We start from the raw sequence: 21,500 nt of genomic DNA on the forward strand, positions 1-21,500 counted from the left end.
TTCCAAGTTTTGACAATCAGCTGATCCGCAGATTGAAGATTTTTCATTTCTCCCCACTTGTGATTGCTTGCCAACTCTGTTTGCTGTCATGCAAGTCTTTCCAAATCTTCATTCAGTGACTTGAACTTATTCACCCACATGTCTGAGGCCTTCAGATCAGCAGCTTGAAGCTCAAAATCTCTGATGGAAACACCGGGGATGTAACTCAGGTCAGCACTGTCCACTGCACACTCATGTGGATGGGTTATGAACTTAAAAAGATGAGTGCACTCACAAAATTCTCCAAAGCGCACTTTGAATGACTGCAGGAGATTAGATGTGAAGCCTGCTAGCTGCTGAAGATCAAGATGTTGAGCAGGGTCACTTTTTGTGCATGCATCTTTAAACTCTCCCAGTATTTCAAAGTGTAGTAAATAACCTGTTTCAATGTCAGTGATGAAGAGTTCTAGCTTATTTTCAAATGCAAATACTGTTTGTTGAAGGGATAAGACTGTATTTCCAACGCCTTGCATTTTCACACTGAGCTGGTTCAGATGTTGAGTTATGTCTACAAGATAGTAGAACTTCAGGAGCCACTCAGTGTTGGCTAACTCAGGATGCTCGACATTTTTCATTTCAAGAAAAGTCCTGATTTCGCTCAGACAAGCTGTGAAATGGTTGAGCACCTTCCCTCTTGACAACCAACGCACATTGCTGTGTAGAAGCTGACCAGGATAATTATTCCCAACTTCTTCCAGCAGTGTTTTAAACTGACAATCATTTAAAGCTTGGGTACCAATAAAATTGACCACCTGAATGACCAGTGACATCACCTCACCAAGCTGCTTGCCACACATCTGAGTACAAAGTGCCTCCTGATGTAGGATGCAGTGAAAACTTAGGATGGGGTCTCTTTTCATGTTTATGAAGAAGTGCTACGAATCCTCTGTTTTTCCCCACCATGCATGGAGCACCATCAGTACACACTGAAATAAGTTTATCCATCGGTAGATTTTTTTCATTAGCAAGCACAGTGAAAAACTTGAATAAATCCTTCCCTCTTGTTGTCCCTTTCAAAGGCAAAACAGCAAGACTTTACTCACGTAGTGTGTCACCAACAACATACCTTACAATCACGCTGAACTGGGATAAATGGCTTATGTCTGTTGACTCATCCACAGCGAGAGAAAAGAATAGTGCTGCATTTATGTCCTTCAGTTGTGTTTCCTCAATTTGATTTTCCATCATTATCATACGATTGTGAACAGTTTTTGCCGACAGAGGCATGCCTTTTATTCATTTGATTATCTTGTCTTTATCTGAAAAGTCATCAAAAAGTTCATTGGCAACATCAAGCATCAATGTTTTAGCATACTCCCCATTTGTGAATGGCTTTCTGTTTCTCACAATTGCTAAAGTAACAGCAAAGCTAGCTGAATTCTAGTCACCTTGTTGGGTCCAAACACAGAGTTGCTGCTGACTAGCTTGCACTCTGTACAGTAGCTCTTCACATGCTTTCTTCCTGCTGTCCCCTGCAGGATATTTCGATACAAATGTAGTATGGCGTAGGTCAAAGTGTCGCTTTATATTTGACCATTTCATCGATGAAATTTTTTCATTGCATATTAGACACACTGCAGAACCTGCTCTCTCCACAAAGGCGAATTCCTCTGTCCATTTCTGCTGAAAAGTATGATACTCATCATCCTTTAATACTCCTCTTCTTCTTTTAGCCATCTTATTCAATAAAAGGGTTTCTGCAATTAGTTAGCTGACTACTTTATTAAAAGGAAGGAAAGTACAGTTCAGTTTAATTAGAAAATTTGAAGTTAAATACCAGCAAGGGCCCGTCCCCTTCTCCATCTGTGAAAACAAAAAGAAAGAAAAACATCCAATTCAAGCTATTTTATTAATCAAAAAACAAGACTTAATGGGGCACTATAGTACTGATATAACTACACACATACATATAAAACTCCTTTATACTAAGAAAATTGCTGAAATAAAGAGAGAAAAATTCAGGGAAGAATACTTTTTCCTCTCCCTCTCTCAAGTCAGGCAACAGGAGAAGATAAAGCTGCCGGACTGCTGGTTAAGCCATTTGGCCACATAAATTAAGCAGGAGATCAGGAGATTACAGAAAATAACATGTCTTGTGTACAGGCATTAGTAAATAGTGGGGGAGGAGGGTACCTTTTCATGGAAAACTGGCCAGGACACATCACACACATTTCCTGGTACAGGTGTTTATCAGTGCTGCCTACTCAATCATTCTGTATCAAATGAAACAACTACTGGGGAGAAATGCTTCTCACTAATGAAGTATATGTAAAGATGTAATCTGACTATAGTTCCCCTTTAAGAGCAGGTAGAAAAGTTAAAAACAATAACAATCCCACAAATAGGGAGTGCAGACCCCATGAATAGAGGTAACAAACAAGGCAGTGCCCTCACTGAAAAATCAATATAGCAGCAGAATAGGTAAAACAAGTGAGACACTTCCAGGGATGGATTGTAAATGTATAAATACACTGAGATAAAACCATGTAAATCAGAGGCAGAGGGGTAGAGAATGTAGACAAAAGTGATCAATCACTATACAGAACCCCAAGATGTCAGTAACAGGTGTGGAAAGAGTAAAAGGAGGGCAGAAGGAGGAACACACAGCACATCTACCAAGCCAAACTAAAGACCAGGATTCATCTCGCACGTCAATATCAATGAGGGAGCCGTCTATCTTAGAAGATAATTGTGGTACCAAAAGGTATGTGATGTGTGAGGTCATGACATTGACATATCACGTGACGCACGATGTCATGCGTAAACTGTTAGTTACTGTGTTGCGGTTCGTCTGTCAGTGCTCACAGTGCTTGCTCCTATAAAAGCACCTGAAAAAAATTGACTTTATGGCTCCTGCAGAAAGAGCCATATCTGGCCCTCAAAAGAGCTAGATGTGGCTTGAGAGCCATACATTGCCGACCCCTGCTTTAAACCCAAAGTCTCATGAAAAATAGAGCAATATTTTATAATCTAAATATCAGGATTTGAAGGGGAACTGTTTGAGGCATCTGAATCTCTACCTCCCCATATTTTTTTCCTTACAGTCAGTAAAACCCTGCTTTCTACATTTGGGATTTTGAGCTGGCTGAATTTCTGAAATGTAATACTATTGGGAGAATCTATTTTGTTACTTCCATTCAGCACTACTTTATTTTCTGTAATATCTCTTTTTTACTCTGATTGTCCACATCAGGAAAAAAGATGATTAAATAATTACTCAGAATTGAGCTCAAATTACTCTGATTGTCCACATCAGGAAAAAAGATGATTAAATAATTACTCAGAATTGAGCTCAGAATTGAGCTAAATATTTGGGCTCAAATACCGAACACCAAAACATGAGTCCCAAGTTGAGAAACATTTGAGTTGTTGTCAAGTGACTGTCTAAATTGTTTCTGCTGCCTATTCTTGAAAGTATATGCATCTCTTTAGAAGGATCTGCCAAGTGACTTAGAAGACTATATAGGCGCCAACCCTGGAGGAGTATCCATCAGTCAGCTGGCTGCCTACCACAAAAATTATTATAGGTTAAAGATTTATAGAAGGGCATTACTAATCAATGAGATTGCCTGTCCGTCACCCCTCCTTCGAGCTTTCCCGATACTATGAGCTGTCAGAATTCTGACTCCCATTCAGCTGAAGTTGCTGTGAGTAGAGGGATGAACCTCTTTCTCATCCATGTAGTTCAGAGACTGAGATTAGATGACTGACTTATCTGAGTAGAGCTTTACCACAGGCAAAGGGTCTACTTAGCAGACATTCCAAAGGCTGATATTCTCAGTGACATGGCCTATGGGCTGAGAGAACTCTAACTTCTTTCTCAGAAGGACTTTACCATGTGCAGAGTGAAACCTTGGCAGGCATTTATATGGGCTAAATCAGACCTTAGAGAATTATAAATAAATGTAAGGGGAAAGGCTTCTCCTTGTCATTACCATGTATTTGCAATGAGAGGCCACTCTAAGCAAATTCTTGTTCCCTAATGGAATGTAGCATATATATAATTAAAATATGATCATTATTTAACCAAAGGTTGAAAGTTTTCTGTACAAGGGGAACTGAGAGTATGGGGACATTTAAAAAAATCATGTGTTTTAGAAGAGGAAAGAAAATCATGCAAACTATGCAATTCTAAAGTTCTGCTTTTAATGGAAAACATTTATTGGCACAAGAGGCTTTCAAAGAATGCCAAAATGTTGGCTTTGATGTGATAATGACTTATTTACTTACACGAATCTACAAGTGTGTGAATAAGCATCAATACTTTCATTTTTATCTTTACCTGGGTCAGTTTGTATATGATGAGCACTATTCAGTGAGAAGTGAAAACAATTCTCACTTATTTAGAAGTAAAGAGTAGTTTAAAGCCTCTGACCTTCAAAAAAAATTTGGTATTTGAGCTCAATTCTGTGTAATTATTTAATAATCTTTTTTCCTGATCTGGTCAATCAGAGTAAAAAGGAGATATTACAGAAAATAAAGTAGAAAAGGGATTCATTTCCAAGATTTATTGCATTAAAAATAAGAGACTTGCTTCCACAAAAATTAGACACCATTATTTGATTATGAATTTGCAGATTATAATGTCTATGATTTTCCTGTGAATTATTAAATCTAAAACTATTCCAAATTTTTTCTTTTCTCCTCAAGCTTCCCATACCATTTCCTTCTCCTGTCCTTTCTGTCAAGGACCTTGCCACTTACTTCACTGAACAAACTGAGCTCCCTCTTTTCTTCTCTCTTTATTTCACATTCCTTTTAAAAGGTACCACTATCTCCTGCTTTAATCCAGTTTCTGATGATGAACTAGCCCTTCTGCTTACCAAGGTTAACGTCTTTATAACTATCCCTAAGCCCATTATTTCCAGTCTTTTCCAGCAGATTGATCCCACCATAATCTATACTCCCTCTACTCTTCTACTTCTTCCTATCCACTGACTCTTTCCCCACAAATACTGTACACCTAAATCTAGCCTATTCTTTAAAAAAGATCCTCACCATGTCTGCCAACTATTGCCATATATCACTCCTCTTCTCATTTAAACACTCTTTAAAAAAAGCCCTTGTGGGTGGAGCCAAAATAGTGAAAAAGGAACAGGGACCTATTTGATTTCTAATAATTTGCCCTCCAAAAAAGCATAATATGGTGCCTCAAAATAAATTCTGGAGCAGCACAACCAACAAAAAGACAAGGTAAAGTAATTTTTCATTCCAAAACAATTTAGAAGGCCTGCATGAAGAAACTAGTGCACCATATTCATGGTGAAGGCACAACACAGTGTGCCAGGTTAGGCACCATCAAGGCAATAAGACTTGGCCACAGCTGAAACAGCAACAAAGGCTTTCATAACTCAGCCACAAATGGTAACAGAGTAGGGGGTCAGAGAACTACTTAGAAAGAGATTACAGTGGTCCCTTTGATGGTTCTGGATGCAAGACTCTCTCTCTTGTCACAGTGCCCAAATACAGAACCAGGTTACAGTCCTGGGGTATAATTACAGAGTGAGGGAGAGCAGGAGACCCTGGTCACAGTTCCAAGTAGTAAAAGAGTTCTTGTGTTTATTCACAGAGCAGAGAACAGACTGGGAAAGTATTAAACTCATTTCTCCTTATATCATACGACCTTGGGAGAACTGAAAGCAGATGTATCCCCAGTGCCAGCTTAGAAGGTAGCTACACAAAAAATTTGAAGTGTTCAATAGTGTTTCTTTCATCATAGTTAGAAAGCCCAACTTTAACCATTTTTTAAACTAAATTTTTTTTAAAGATAAGAAAATGAGCAAACAACAAAAATAGAAACTCAGCATAGAAAGTTATTTTGGTGACAGAGAAGATTTAAACTACGAAGAAGATGAGAAAATCAAAACTGCTACATCCAAAACCTCCAAAAAACAAAACAAAACAAAACATGAATTGCTTTTAAGCCCCAAAATAATTAATGGAGGAGGTCAGAAAGAATTTTAAAAATCAAATAAGAGCAATAGAAAAAGAATTGCTTAAGAGAAATGAGAGTGATAACAGGAAAATCATGAAAATAGTCAATAGCTTGTTAAAGGAGGCATAAAAATTTAAAGAAGAGAGGAATTCCTTTAAACAACAGAATTGGCCACATAGAAGAAAGATATACAAAAATATACTGAAGAGAAAAACTTGTTGAAAGAAATAATTAGCCCTTTGGAAAAACAGGTAGAAAAACTCACTGAGGAAAAGAACTCTTTACAAAGTAGAATTGACCAAATGGAAAAGGAGGTAGGAAAACTCACTCAAGAAAATCATTTCTTGGGGGCAGCTGGCTGACTCAGTGAATTGAGAGCCAGACCTAGAGACAAGAGGTCCTAGGTTCAAATCTGGCCTCAGACACTTCCTAGCTTTGTGATCCTGGGCAAGTCACTTAACCCCCATTGCCTAGCCCTTATTGCTCTTCTGCCTTAGAGCCAAGATATAATATTAATTCTAAGAAGGAAAGTAAGAAAATCATGTCCTAATAATTAAAATTCAGCAAGTGGAAACTAATGATTCCATGAGGTATCAAGAAACAATCAAACAATGTTAAAAGGATGAACAAATAAAAGAAAATGTAAAATATCTCATTGCAAAAACAACTGACCTGGAAAATAAATTTAGGAAAAATAATTTAAGGATTTTTGGACTACCTGAAAGCAGTGACAAAAAAAGAATTTAGGCATTATTTTTCAAGAAATCATCAAGGAAAATTGACCTGATATTCTAGAACCAGAAGCCAAAGTAGAAATTGAAAGAATACACTGATCACCTCCTAAAAAAGATCCCAAAAAGATAACTCCTAGGAATATCATAGTCAAATTCCAAAACTCCCAAGTCAAGGAGAAAATATTGTAAGAAGCCAAAAAAAAATGATTCAAATATTGTGGAGCCACAATCAGGACAACACAAGAATTAGCACCTTCTACATTAAAGAATCAGAGGGCCTGGAATGTGATATTCAGGAGGGCAAAGGAGCTAGGGCTTCAACTAAAAATGCCTTACCCAGAAAAACTGAGCATAATCCTTTAAGGGGAAAAAGATATTAAATAAAATAGATGACTTTCAAATATTTCTGATGAAAAAACCAGAGCTGAATAGAGAATTTGACTCTTACATCCAAGACTCAAGAGAATCAAAAAAGGTAAACAGGAAAGAGAAATCAAAAGATATTAGGTAACATTGGCCAGGGGTGGGGGGAGGGCGAGGGGTGAAGGGGAAAGTAGGAGCATGAATCATGTAACCATGTTAACTTTACTAAAAAATGAATTTAAATAAATGTTTAAAAAAGATATTAGATAAGGTTAAACTGTGTACACCCCTACATGGGGAGATGATTCTTCTAACGCCAAAGAATTTCATCATTATTAGGGAGTTAGAAAGAGTATATAGACAGAGTAAAGGGTATAAGTTGAATATGATGGGATGATATAAAAAATAAAATTAAGGCATGAGAAATAGAAATGCATTGGGAGGAAGAGGAAGGGAAAAACAAAATGGGATAAATTATTACACATAAAATAGGAATGAAAGAGCCTTCACAACACAGAGGAAGATGAGAGTGGAGTGGGGAGAAGAGCATGTGAACCTTACTTGTGTCAGAATTGGCTCAATAAGTCAACTAAAGCTATCTTACCCTACAAGAAAGTAGGAGGGGAAGGGGTTAAAAGAAAGGAGTTGGGGCTGATAGAATAGAGGGCAAATTGTAGAAGGTGGAGGTCAGAAACTAAATAGGGGAAAAGAGGATAGAAAGTAATACACAGAAATCATAAGGGTGGAAATTTTTTTAGAAGTCTCTGATAAAGGCATCATTTCTCAAATACATAGGAAATTAATTGAATATATAAGAATACAAGTCATTCCCCAATTGATAAATGGTCAAAGGATATGAACAGGAAGTTCTCTATAGACATGCAAAAATGCTTTAAGTAACTTTTATTTTGAAAAATGGAAATGAAATCAACTCTGAGGTGTGAAGAGTGAATCAAACTTTCTTTGTCTATCAATCAGCAACTTTTAACTTAATCAAAAACTTAAGCACCCCTACTTAACACTAAGCAAGAGAATTCACAAGTCTCTTACTAGAGTAAGCTCACATCTCCAAAGGCTACTGCTAATCCCCTTGGGCAGTGCTAGGCAAATTGAAAGACTGTGATTGGTTCCCATAAAGTGGAGGAAGGGACAGGAAGTGATGTGAAAAAGGACTATAAAAAGTCCTGAACTTCCTGTCCAAGGAACTTTGCCTTTTGAACTTTGTCTTTTGATCTTCACCTTGTAACTTCACTTTTTTGGAGTTTGCCTTTTGGACTTCGTCTTTTGGGACTTCACCTTTTGGACTAGGTGTTTGGTCTTCTACTTTGGAGTTCATCTTGGGAGACTCTGCATTGGTGGGCTGAACTGAAGGAGGAGACTCTTTCCCTGAATCCTGCATTGCCTTGCTGGGTAAGTAGCTGGCCTACCTTTCCTGGCTTCTGGAGGGATTTGTTCCAGAGAGGCCTTCCTTTCCTGGAGGACACCACCCACCACCAGGTCCTCTGGCTGAAGGTTACCAAGCCCTGACAGGGCTGAGCTGGACACCAGAGCAGTACTAAGGGTGATAGGTATTAATATTAAAAATAATAAATACTGCTATAAATATAGAAATTAGTATTTTAATTAAAGCCATGCTGATAGATAAAGTCATTAGACCACGCGCTTGTAAGAATTCAAAACTGCTTCCCAGCCATTATTGTTACCTCCCGTCTCTTCCTGAGTCTGCTAGCCAAGAGAGCGACTTCTTCCTAACCCAGGAGATTTAAACTGACCTCTGCGTGGTGACGTAGGTGTCCCCACGCCCAAAGAACAGGAAACGGAAACCTGTTGGACCACGGGAAATGTAGTTTTAAGGTCCCCACGTGTCCATAGAAAATATATATATATACTTTTAGATGGCATTTCTCAAATTTCACTTTTACATAGGTTAGACCAGTGATGGGCAAACTATTCCCCATGGGCCAGATCCAGGCTGTAGTTTTCCCATCACTACCTTAAGCAATTCCCTAATCACTACGCCCCACATCCAGATGTAGTGATTAGGGAATTGCTTAAGGTAGTGATGAGAAAACTAGGGCCTAGATATGGTCCTCAGGGAATAGTTTGCCCATCACTGGTCTAGACCAGTGATGGGCAAACTACAGCCTGCAGGCCAGATGCAGCCCCCTGAAATGTGCTATCCAGCTGCTCGGCATTATTCCTAATCTGACAAATACAATGAGTAGGATACAATACAACGAAACTTCAAAAGAGTTGTCTTAGAAACAGACTGACAAATGAACATTTCCTTTTTTTTGACCCCCTCTTTAAAAAGTTTGCCCATCACTGGGCTACACAATTCTCTACCTTCTTCAACATTTCTCCACTTTCACTCTTTCTACCTCTTTGTAAATAAAGTTACTAAAAGTCATTTTAACTTAAACTATAATATTTTTTAAATTGGCAATCACAATATTATGTTAAACTTTCACATTAGCATAAAAACCTAAATTTTATATTCTTACAGAGGTACCACCCCACACCTATCAAATTGGCTATTATGACAGAAAAAGAAAATGACAAAACATGAAGAGACATAGGAAAGTATGATACAAATGCATTGTTGGAGGAGCTATGAACTGATTCAATTATTAAAGGGAACAATTTGATCCTATGACCAGAAGGCTATAAAACAGCACACATCCTGAGACCCAGAGATACCATTATTAGGTTTGTGTCCCAAAGGGATTAAAACAAAAAAGGAGAAGGACCTATAGGTACAAAAATATTTAAAACAGCTCTTTTTTTGGGGGGTAGGGAGCAAGAATTTAGAAAGTAAGGGAATGCCCATCAATTAGAGAATGGAAGAATAAGTTATGGTGTATGATTGTAATAGAATACTATCATGCTGTAAGAAATGGCAAGCAAAAGAAGCTCAGAAAAAACAGAGACTTACATGAACTGAGGCAGAGTGAAATTAGCAGAACCAGGAGAACATTATATAGTGATGGAAATACTTTACAATGAACAACTGTGAATAACTTAGCTATTCTTAGCAATACAATGATCCAAAACTACCCCAAAAGACTCATAATGACAAATGCTTTCATACTTCCAGAGAAAAAGAACTGTCTGAATCCAAACCAAAGCAACCTTTTTTACTTAATTTTTTTTTCTATTTGAGTTTCCTTCCACAAAAGGATTAATGTGTGAAAATGTTTTATATGATTGTACACACATAAAATCTATATGAAATTATTTACCATCTCTGGAGGGTTGGGGGTTGGGGGTGAGGAGGGAGGGAAGGAGAGAATTTTAATTTCAATATTCTTTGAAAAATGTTGGAAACTGTTTTTACATGTATTTGGGGTGGGGTAGAATTTTAATTTAAAAAAAAATCTTTCTACAATGTGTCTCCACTTCTTTTCCTTTCATCTTATTCTAAAATGCTTCTTCAGCCTAACTTCTAACATCATTCAACTGAAATGTCCTCTCTAAAATTATCAATGATCACCTAATAGTCAAATGTAATGTTCTCCTACTCCAGCCACTTTATCCACTCTAGTTTATCATACATTCTGCTCTATCGTAAGTCATATGCAATAATTGTGGGTATTCCATAATGCTTTTTCCTGAGCTATCTCCTCTGTTTTCTCTACATTCTCTCACTTGATGATTTCATCAACTCCCATGAGTTCAATTAGCATCTCTATGCAGATGATTCCACAATCAATTTATCTGGCTCTTATCACTAATCTGATCTCTAATCCCATATCCCCAACTGTTTGTTGGACATATTGAACTGGATATCCCACAGTCATCTCAAATTCAGCATGTCTCAAGGAACTTTTTATCTTTCTCTCTGACCCCTACCCACCTCTGAACTTCCCTATAACTATTGAGAGTACCACCATCATTCCAGTTATCCAGATATTGGAATTTGGTATTATTCTTGACTGGCTTCTCTAGTTCAACTCATATATTCGATTAGTTTACAAATAATGTAATTTCTTTCTCTACCTCTTTCATTCATACATTCCTCTCCACTAACAATGATATAACTCCAGTTTAGCTCCTCATCATCTCTTACCTGGAATATTGCCTTCTATGTCATCTATTTGCCTCAAATATCTCTCCACTTCAATTCATTTTGTACTTAGCTGCCAAATAATTTTCTCTAGATGTAGATCTGCCCTGTTACCTCCAAGACAAAATATAAAATCCTTTGTCATTTAAAGCTCTTTGCTATATGGTCCTTCCTTACCTTTCTAATTTTTTTTTTTTTGCATTCTGTTCTCCATATACTCTATAATCAGTTATACTGGCCCATTTGCTATTTCTTCACATATGACACTAGATTGTTCGTCTCTGTATCTTTGCATTGGTTGTTTCTTATGCCTGAAATACTCTTTCTCATAACCTCCAACTAAGAGAATCCTTAGTTTTCTTTAAGGGTCAGCTCAAATGCCACTACCTCCTGCCCCTTCCTCAGTTAGTAATGCCATCCCCTTTAAGGTTACTTTAAATCTATTCTATATTAATCTTACATATTCTGGTTTATATATGTTTTCTTCTTAAGGGGAGAAGTAATCATTCATATAATTATTTATATTTTGTAATCCTTTTAAGAACTGTTCACATCCTTTGAAAATATGAGATAATCTTTTTTGAAAAAGCACGAAAATAGTTCTTATCAGAGTTTAATATATATGAACACTCATCCTCCATATATGTGTATCTATATCTATATATCTTACATAGTGTAATATTTTAAATATCCAGAATTTCTCAAGTATATGTACCTCTTCTAACAACATAGAATAGTCCCTCTACTTTTTGATAAGTGATCTATAAAATAACTGTATCCATAAAATTCATAACCTTATAGTCAACCTGGTAATTGAAGTTGCTCTTGGACAAGAGATATATGTCTATCTTTGGAGTTTTTCAAGACTATCAAGTACGACTTTCAAGAATCTAGGTTCTGACAGCATAACTTTGGGAACCCTATTCCAGTATCACAACACAATACATCAGTGAAGAAGTTAATTGAAGAAAATAAGAGTCCTCTATTGAAGATACATTCCTCTCCCACATCATGGTTTATAAAGAAGTCACAGTGTAGATAGAAAGGCATATTATTAGTAAAATTTTAGCGTCCATGTCTAACCTCCATCTCCCTGGAGGTTGCAAGCATGCTTTCCACTTGGAGTCCTATGTTGCATTTATGCTGATTTAATCACTCATTGAACATTAGTAGGAGTCCAATTATACTGTTCAAGAGTAAGATGTTTTATGAGAAAATGACAAAAAGATACATGTAATCATTGGAATGCCAGTTTACAATCAGATAGGATGTGCAATAATCCCTTTAGCAAGCTTAAGCTTTTACATATTAATGGCAATATTAGAGAGTGGGAAGATGGCTGTTACAGTATTAAGGTAGGTTTTCATAATAAAGCAGTTGCTTCTGCTGTCTTGGTCTGATTACCATTTTATAAGGACCCAACATGACAGGATCCTAGAATGTTTACTTATTTCCTGTTAATGCATAGGCGTGGTCTTTTAAAAAATGAGAACAATGTCTTGTTACATGAACTTTTCCTAACATTGCTTAGGGCTAATGTTGATACTTAACAGTTTTAAGAGATTTATACATGGGTAGAAAAAAAAATCATTTAGACCCCTGGAGCAAATTCTTGTTGTACTCATATTACACACACACACACACACACACACACACACACACACACACACACACCTCTTTTATTTGACCTTCAGAAAAACATTATCCATATTTTATTCTCAAGTATGTAATAAACCACATTCCAAGAGCATTTAAGCCTCTTCTTTCAAAGGTCAGGTAGTAAAAATCCTAAAATGCTTAGGAAATGTTCTAAGGGCTTTTAGGGTATTGTGTTTCAGTAACTGAGTCAGCTAATTTGGGCCCTACTGACTGGTCTGCCATTAACTATAGTAGTTGGATAACCTTTGACAAGTCAATAAACTTCTCGGGGACTTAGTCTCCTCATCTATATCTAGGGAAATCTAGGAAAATTTGATTGCTTTCAGGAATGGAGAATGAAGAGCCAAAGTGAAAGTTATCAGCTATGTTGACTCCACTGAGTTTTTTCATTTTTGATTGTAGTTGAAAAGAAATTTGTTACCCCAACTTCACATGATTCCTGGATATGATCTTTGTAATCCCTTATAGCTCAAAATTTTATCATTATTTTTTGTCATTTTAAGGATACATTATCAAACCAATATATCAGAGAAGGTAGCTTAATGATCAGGACAAATCAATAAGCAAAGATAAGGGAGAGACTTTCTCTTCTCACCCAAATTAATGTGGTCACAGAGGACTCATAATGAAATCACAAAGTGTAAAATAGATACTAAAGAATTTTCCTAAAACTCTGCAACAATATGTGAATAAGTTTCTTAATCAACTCAAAAGGATTACTGGGCCATGGTCATTTCACAAAGGCAACTGACAGGAACATCCCATGAGTTGCTGAGAGAATAAATCATGTTCCTTAGGCCTATATATGGATAGTTGGAATAGATGAAATAAGATGGAACAGGTGGATGAGCATTTATTAAGTACCTACTATGTCCCAGAAACCATGTAGAGTGCTTTATTAACATTATCTTATTTGATCTCTAATTAAAAGAAACAAAATATTTATCAGGGAAGAATCTAGACTTAGAAACACTTTGCAGAGGTAAAACCCTTTACTTATTCCAGAGGGCATGAAGGGAAAAGGAAGGGGATTTTCTTTCTTCTTTCTCTCCATGTTCTTCCCACTAACCATCATCAATCCTTTGATCCAGCAGGAGACAATACTTCCATGAAGCAACAGAAACACAGAATAGAGTTCAAGCAAGGATACAGAGGGAAATTTACTCAAGGGAAGAAATAGCTCCAAGGACCATAACTGCTTCTAGTAGTCAAGAGGCTAGCAAGACTCAAGAAAGAAATGTGTGTTGGTAGCCCAGATGAGTGGCTCGCCCAGTCCAAGAGAGCAGGCACAGACAACTGTATAAGGACTCTACGAATAGAAAAACAACTTCCAGGTCATGCTGTGCCAGAAGCTGTGAGTTAGCTTTTATCCTATAATATATATGTATATATAGAAACCATATAATATATACAAAATATAAGTATTAATATTTTATGCACATATACACATCTCGCTAGCACTGACCTTTAAGTGTGAGTCTAATTTTCCCATAGTCGCATTGTGTACAAATTGTAAGAAAATATTCCAACCTTGGTGATGGAAGAGAATGTTCTGTATCAACTGTTCTTATACCATCTTAGCAAGACTAATAAATTTGGTTGGTTGGTTGGTTGGTTGTCCTTTGCACTCAAAGAGGAACAAAATGATATTCTTTGATTTCTGCATAAATTGGGTTTAAGTGAGGCAGAATTGCACACAATTGTCAGCCTCACTCTCTCTTCCAGTCATCAAAGTCCACTGTCAAGACAAAAGTCAGGATAACTAGAGATGGCTCAGGGTACAATGGGTGACCTTGGCTTCTTCAATGTCTAACCAAACTTCACAATACCTGTTTATAACACTTTCTTGGCTTTTTGAACAAATTATTATCATCTACCCCTTTGACCAGGGGAAGTCTTCACATTCCTTTAATTCAGTGATTCCCAAAGTGGGCGCTACAGCCCCCTGGTGGGTGCTGCAATGATCCAGAAGAGCGGTGATGGCAACAGGTGCATTTGGGGGCTGTGAATAACTGTAAGAGGGCGGTGATAGTATGTGACAGGGGGCACTAAGTAATATTTTTTCTGGAAAGGGAGCAGTAGGCCAAAAGAATTTGGGAACCACTGATTTAATTCATAGATGTGTTTGATGCCTGTTGGTTAGTTACCCTCAACCTGACTTAGCCTACCTAACAAAATGGTCTACCTGAGTATGGTCACTATACTTGCTACCATTTCTTGGAGCCACAGGTGAAAGCTGGGTGGCAGGAGGACAACAAAGGAAACAAAGGAGGAAAGCAACACTGGAAAAGACACAGCAATCTGCACACCAGAGGTACGAGTCTACCCTGAACAGTCTGTGCAGCCTAGTACCTCCACTGGCTGATTGTAAATGGGACACACATTAGGGGGGGATATAAAAACATAGAATTCCAGCCACTCTCCTTTAGGCACCCAATTGGCAAGCAAAAGTGAAAGTAATAGCCCCAAAGTTATGGTACATAAAAAAAAAAGGAGCACTTAATCTGAGAGTCAATATCTTGGATACCTTTTCAATTTCTAAATTAAGGTTATTCTCACTGTCTCTTTTAACCCTAAGACATTCCTATGTTGGTCTCTATAAGGTCAACTTCTGTATTTAAAAAGATATGTGTACATAGGCCTAGGAAGCAGACATGTTCTCTGGACACAGGCTTTCATAAGAGTATGAATGAGAATACAACACATGGAACATCTATCCCAAGTGGGAGATAAAAAAAAATTATAATCTTCTAGAATTCATGTGCAGGTGTTAGAGTCTCAGGAATAATGAGGTATATTTAAGAAGGAGATAGGGAATGAGAAAGAAGAAAGAACTATTTGAAATGGAAGGAATAGGATCAGGGGGAAAAGAGAAAGAGGGTAATTGCCTCAAAATGGAAGTAAATTATGATAAATTTTGATTACTAACTAGATAACTGTGACAGTGACACACATAAAAAATGGTTCTCCTGTACTTTCTCTTTCCAATTGGTCAGGGGGCATCCTGGGTTTACAGTTTTCTTTGAAAGGGACCCAAATGCTGCTGGGTTTGGGATTTTTTTGGAGTAGGCATGTGGATAGGCAGGAAAGGGGTGGAGGGATGGAGAGGGATATACTCCAGAGATTATTATTGAGGGTGTACAGCTGCCAAACACACTGTGTCTCTGGCAATACCTGTTGAGTCGGCTGCTGTAGTGGGAAGAGTAAGATGAAGAAAGACAGTTGTGTGGATGCCAATAGCGGCAGGATGCTGCACCAGGCTTGTGCCCTGCCAGTAAGAGATGTGCCAAACTCTCTGGCCTCATTTCAGATAACTGGGTGTCTACTTTTTCTGCCAACTAATAAACCCAGGGAATACATTTGCATTAACACCACTGTACCATCCCTCCTTCCTCCTCCTCCCCTCCTTTCCTCCCATATAATAGTATGTCCTCTCTAAATGCCATCTCTAGGCTGCTTTTCAGGAGTTACATTTCAAGGAACCACAAGGTAAGCCAGATGCTGTCCTAAATTGCCTTGAAGGAAGCTGGTATCAGCAGTCAGAAGGAAGACAAAACCTACATCTCAGGTTTTTGGCAGTCAGTTAGTAAAATATGCTGGGTAATTTCCTTTTTCTTAAGAATAGAGAGTTTAAAATTTTTATCTCATATAAACATTATGCTAACCCAGACCCTCTCTTTCTCTATGCGTCTCAAATTTTAGGAAATTCACTACTAAGTTTTCAGAGGTTTCCAATTGCAGCAGAATTATAATAGGAAAAGTTTGGTAGATAAGTAGTTTTGCCTACAAAATTACTCCCTAAGATGGAAAGGTAGTAAATATGTCCAATTTCTTCTTTTCCTTCCTGAGGGCACAACTGAAGCTCCTACTTGAGAAAGAAGAAATCACAGACCTAGATAGAAATATTCCACTGCAGATCACCATGTATGAATAAAATAGAAATGTGTATTTAGCAAGGGTAAGCAGGAAAGCCCCTTATAAATAAATATGATGCCCCTCCATCAATTTGATGAGATTCCAAGGCATGACATTTGTTAGAAGGGGCACTTTTCAGGGAGGTAGGCATGTAGCATAGACCCTTTTCAGAGTGAACATGGAGCTATCTTCCTATTGGTCCCTAGTGACTAGAGCAGCCTCCAAGATAATTTGCTATTGAGAGTCAGAGAATGAACTCTTATTGGAAAAATTAGTTATTTGACTAGGCTTTTTTTCTTTTTGCTCACTTTTTCTCCTTTGGACTTCCAAAACAATTCATTTATGTTAAGTGTAGGGAGAGGGGAAGGACAGATTTCCCAGGAACAGAAAATTATGACTTGTAGAAGAACTACTTATAGGACAGTTTGCATTCCTTGTTTCTGCATGTTTTCTGTGTTTCCATTTCTGAGCCCAGGCCAGAGATGAAAAATTCTGAGGTTAGAAATTTCTACCCCTTGGAGTTCCTGAGTTGGAAAGTCTCTGAATTTGAAAGTCAGCCACCTGCATCCCAGAGGAAGATGATTTCCTTTAGACAGAATTTCCCAGAGGAAAAAAAGGATCCTCAACAAATTTCCCTGTATACCACATTAGGCCCACTGGATCTTGGAATTCTTCTCCCCCCAACTTTTATACTCCTCCCCAATCAAAAAAAGCCAGAAATTACAACAAGCTACCAAGATGGTAGACTGGATTAATATGATTGGATTAATGTTTGTTCAGTTGTCCCATGGAGAATCTTTACCTTCTGAGAGTCTAATGGGCTATTAGAATATTTTATGTGTTTCTTCATGGGCACATGAGAATCCTGTGAAATAAAAGTTATTCAATACTCTATTTCAATATTGTACATTGAATGCTTTAATGGAAGATGGGGAACCTGTTATCCACATTTGAGGACACCCAAGCTTTATTTATTGCTTTAGAGTTTTATTCTGATATGGAATAAGTGGGTCAGAGAGAAAAACTTATATTTTGGGGTTAGGTGTGCCTCTCCCAATCCTCAGTTATGTTTCCTGACTCTTTCATCTGTGAACACATTTATGAATTGTAAACAGACCTCTTGAAATTTGAGTTGAAGTATTCCATTTAAAATTTTTTAATTTTGTAATTGAAAAAAATGTTTGTTTCACAATCTCTCCCTCCCTCCCCTCCTCTACCCATTAAGAAGGCAAACAATATGATATAAAGTATACATATGAAATCATGAAAAAATGTTTTCATATCAGCCATATTACAAAAAAAGCAAAAAAAATGAAGTGAAAAAAATGATACTTTATTTTACATTCAAAATCTATCAGTCTCTCTCTAGCTGCTTTGTACAGGGTAGGTGTTTGGTAAAGGATGGTGAATAGATGAATAAACGAACAAACCACTTGGAGAGAAGGAGGAAATTAGTGAAAATTTATTTTGGGAGAATATACATTACACCTTTGTCATATCAAATGATTTTGTTAATATGGAAGACTTCAGTTATCCAGGTACCTGCTGAAGCTCTCTCTCTCTCTCTACAAAAGCAGATGTGATAATTTCTTCATTCAAATAAAGATTTGACCAAGAAGTTGAGAATCTGGAGAGAATTCTCATTTTTAAGAAGGAATTTTGGTTGCTATGGGGTGGGATGAAAATCATGGAAACATTGGAAGTAACTATTTTCTCTTAGAATTCATGTTAGAAAATGAGACAAAAGTCAGGGACTCTCTGACATATGCTCTAGATTTGAGTAATGAAAATTTCAAAGGATTCATAGAAAAATATGTAGTATCCCATTGACTAAATTTGCAATATTGGGGGAAATTGGGCTGTGAGAGACTAAGTTGCAAAGATACAAAGACCAACACTTCCAATGATGATAATAACTGGGAACTGATTAAGGAAGGGGCAGATGTAACATAAAAGTTAGTGTTTAAATAGATTCTAAGGAAAGGTAGAGGCATAGCAGTATTAGGAAAGGGTAAATATTTCCTTGGTTTTCAAAAGACTGGAACCTTCAAACTATAGACTAGTGAACATACGTCAAATTCCTGGAAACATTGTAGTTTGTATTATTGAGGGGTAATTAATTAAAATATAAAAAAGGAAGTAAAGATCACAAAAAAGACAATATGGCTTTAGCAAGAACAGATCATACCCTCAAAATGGATACAATACCTAAAATATAATAAAACCTAAAAAAATTGGAGAGACATTCAATGTTCATGCATAGGTTGGATAATGTAGTACAAATGATAATACTCATCAAGTTAATATGCATATTTAATTCATTACAAAAATGTGAAAGACTTAAAAATACAAATGATAAAACCATAATAAAATTTGTGAGGAAAAAATAAGAAAACATCAAAGGACATGCTGCAAAAAGCTAGCAAAGCTAATAAAATAAATATATCAACTATCCAATCACCTGTGTGTATAATATCACCCATTTATAAATCTATAAAAATAAAAACTTATAAAAGGATTTGTTTTTAATAAATAACACTTGAGAAATCTGATTAGTAATTTGGTGGGAAATTGGTTTAGAATTATATCTCACACTAATTCTCTTAGCAAATTTCATTGGGATGATTGATTTAAATATAAAAATATGGAATAAAATGGGATAATGTATGTGTACTATGGAGCAAAGTTTTTTTCTATTTAAAAGAAAAGAGAGCTAGATTTTATTAATTATATTCAAGTAAAATTTCGTTTACAAGTTTAAAATAAAAATAATAGAAAAACAGTCATGGAGGATAAAAACAGATAAAATTTGATGAATATTATACAAAGGGTAATTCAGTCTATAGTGAATGATAGAAAATGACTTGAGCAGATAGACCTTAAAAGAGGAAAAATTAATAACAAATTTTAAAATTCAACTTCTATAATTAAAGATATCCAAAATAAAGCTATTTTGAGAAGCCACTTCAAAATTGGTGTAGTAAAGAAAGCTATATGCTTATTCAGTTTTATTGTTTATTCCAGTTTAAATATATTTTTATTTCATTATTTTCCAATTACATATGATGGGGCACCTTCCTTCACAGTTTTTTTCATTGATTCCCTTGATGTTCTTGTACTTTTGTTCTTCCTGATAAATTGTGTTACTTTATTTTTTCACTCTTTAAAGTAAATCTTTCATGGTTTGATTGATATAATGCTGAATAATTAAATTAACTTAGAATTATTGTTACTATTATATTGGCTCAATCTACACATGAGGAAATAATAATTCTCTATATTTGTGTGAAAACTGTTTTGTAATTGTATTCACACTGTCTCTGGGTTTCTCTTGGCAGGTAGACTTTTAATCATTTTATATCATTTTCAGTTATTTTATTTTATTTTCCTTTCTTTTCTCATTTAATTTTTATTTTTTCTCAGTAATAGGTAAAAAAAAAGTTCAGTTTCACATTCTTTCCCAAGTTCTCCTTGCACCCCTTGAGAAGGAAAGCAATTTGATATAGGTTACACATGCATAGTCATGCAGAACATTTCTATCTTAGCATATTGCAAAAGAAAATAAAGACAAAAAAACACCCTAGGAATAATAAATAAAAAAGTGTGCTTGAATCTGCTTTCAGTCTCTGTCACTACTTTTTCTGGAGGTGGATAACATTTTTCATTATATGAACTTTGGAATTGTTATACATCATTGTGATTAGAATAGCTGTCATTCACAGTTGATCATCAAACAATCTTGTTGCTACTGTGTACAATATTCTCCTGGTTCTGCTCATTTCAATTTGCATTAGTTTCTGTAAGTCTTCCTAGGTTTCTTGGAAAGTATCTTCTGCAGTTATTTTAAATGGAGTATATCTTTCTATCTCTTCCTCCTGTTTTGTGGTAGTATAGAGAAATGCTATTTAATTTTTTATGTTTTTATTAATATCTTCTGTTTCTTACATCATCATAATTATCCTAAATATTCCTTTTTTATGTCTTTCCCACATAGTCATCCTATATAACAAATAATATTTTAAAAAATTAACACAACTGATCAATGCATTGAAAAAGTCCGAAAATATGTTCAATACAAAACATGTAAAATCTGTATACTTCCCATTTCCACGTAGGGTGGGTAGAGGTCTCACATATCTCTTCATTTGAATCCTGTTTGAGCCTTAAAATGTTATTATATTTACTTTTGACTTTTTTATTTATAGCTGTTCTTTACATTTATATTGTTTAAGTCGTGTATATTGTTTTCTTGGCTTTGCTTATTTTACTCTACAGTGTTTCACGTCTATCTTTCCAAGTTTTTTTTTATTCATTATGCACATTTACACAGATATATGCATGTAATCTTGGATGCCAATTTCTTAATAGAGAAATCTGATACAAAAATTTTTCTCCATTTGTTCACTTCCCTTCTTCTTGATGCATTAATTTTGTTTATACCAAAACTTTTCAGTTTAATGTATTGAAAAGTATCTATTTTCTCTTTTGTAATTGACTCTATCTCTTATTTGATTAAGAATATATAATATACTTCTCTTCTACTTTTTTCCATTTAATCATTTTTATTTTTTAGAAAAGTTAACATGGTTACTTTCCCCTTCATCCCCCCGACTCCCCACCATAGCCGATGCACATTTAGTATAAATTGTAATATTGTTTGCATATCCATTTAGAATATGTTATGGACTGTGACATAAGGTACTGGCCTAAGCCTAGACTACTAAACCTAAATCACACTACTTTCCAGTTTCCCCAACAATTTTAATTTAAAAAATGAGGTTTTTTTCCT

This window comes from Gracilinanus agilis, chromosome 2, assembly GCF_016433145.1.
Source record: "Gracilinanus agilis isolate LMUSP501 chromosome 2, AgileGrace, whole genome shotgun sequence".
In the NCBI taxonomy this organism is placed as follows: domain Eukaryota; kingdom Metazoa; phylum Chordata; class Mammalia; order Didelphimorphia; family Didelphidae; genus Gracilinanus; species Gracilinanus agilis.